The sequence below is a fragment of the Mirounga leonina genome, unplaced genomic scaffold (assembly GCF_011800145.1).
Source record: "Mirounga leonina isolate KUSES-001 unplaced genomic scaffold, KU_Mleo_1.0 Mir_168, whole genome shotgun sequence".
Lineage (NCBI taxonomy): Eukaryota > Metazoa > Chordata > Mammalia > Carnivora > Phocidae > Mirounga > Mirounga leonina.
Genome location: NW_023270426.1, coordinates 1,941,218 through 1,942,732, shown reverse-complemented (window position 1 = coordinate 1,942,732; position 1,515 = coordinate 1,941,218). Strand labels below are relative to the sequence as shown.

Genomic DNA, 1,515 nt, shown 5'->3' with positions numbered 1-1,515 from the left:
AGAGAGAGCATGAGATGGGGGAGGGTCAGAGGGAGAAGCAGACTCCCCGCCGAGCAGGGAGCCTGATGCGGGACTCGATCCCGGGACTCCAGGATCATGACCTGAGCCGAAGGCAGTCGCTTAACCAACTGAGCCACCCAGGCGCCCCACAATTTCCCAGGACTTTCAACCCTTGCGCTGCCAACTTGGCAATTCTTATCAAAAGACAAGCTATTAAAAATCTTTTATTTAGCCCTCTCGAGCTTCTCCCCGGGGTGGCCACGCGGGAGGGAGGCCGAGATGGCAGATGAGATCGCCAAGGCTCAGGCCAAGCGGCCTGGTGGCGACACAATCTTCGGGAAGATCATTCGCAAGGAAATCCCAGCCAAAATCGTTTTTGAGGATGACCAGTGTCTTGCTTTCCATGACATTTCCCCTCAAGCACCAATTCATTTTCTGGTGATACCCAAGAAACCTCTATCTCAGATTTCTGTAGCAGAAGATGATGATGAAAATCTTCTTGGACATTTAATGATTGTTGGAAAGAAAGGTGCTGCTGATCTGGGCCTGAAAAGGTTTATCGAATGGTGGTGAATGAAGGTTCAGATGGGGGACAGTCTGTCTATCATGTTCATCTCCATGTTCTTGGAGGTCGGCAGATGAATTGGCCTCCTGGTTAAGCATGTTTTAAGGATAATTTTCCCTTCTCTAGGCAATGGTCAATATTTCCCAGTGCCAGTATGTTAAACAGTATACTTACTTTTGCCTGTGTATGGAGAGATTGAGGAAATAATTTTTAAAACCCATACATAATAAAAGACAGTGTTGCATGGTTTACAGTAAAAAAAAAATCTTTTATTTATTACTATTTTTAAGTAATGTGGCGCCCAATGCAGGGTCCAACGTGGGGCTTGACCTCACAACCCTGAGATCAAGACCTGAGCTGAGATCAAGAGTTGGATGCTTGGCTGACTGAGCCACCCAGGTGCCCCTATTACAAATCTTTTACAAGATAGAATAGTGCAAAAGTACAGCATCCTTTCTTGATCAAAACTCTTCAGAGTATAGGGATAGAGGGTACACACCTCAATATCATAAAAGCCATCTATGAAAAACCTACAGCGAATATCATTCTCAATGGGGAAAAACTGAGAGCTTTCCCCCTAAGGTCAGGAACGCGGCAGGGATTCCCACTATCACCACTGCTATTCAACATAGTTATTGGACGTCCTAGCCACAGTAATCAGACAACAAAACGAAATAAAAGGCATCCAAATCAGCAAAGAAGAAGTCAAACTCTCACTCTTTGCAGATGATATGATACTTTATGTGGAAAACCCCAAAGACTCCACCCCAAAACTGCTAGAACTCATACAGGAATTCAGTAAAGCGGCAGGATATAAAATCAATGCACAGAAGTCAGTGGCATTCCTATACACCAACAACAAGACAGAAGAAAGAGAAATTAAGGAGTTGATCCCATTTACAATTGCACACAAAACCATCAGATACCTAGGCATAAATCTAACCAAAGAG

General features: G+C 44.4%; 1 pseudogene; it reads left to right on the top strand.

Annotated features, from left to right (window-relative positions):
* The first annotated feature begins 279 nt into the window (after positions 1-279).
* Positions 280-820, top strand: LOC118017162 (annotated as a pseudogene).
* Positions 821-1,515: the final 695 nt, after the last annotated feature.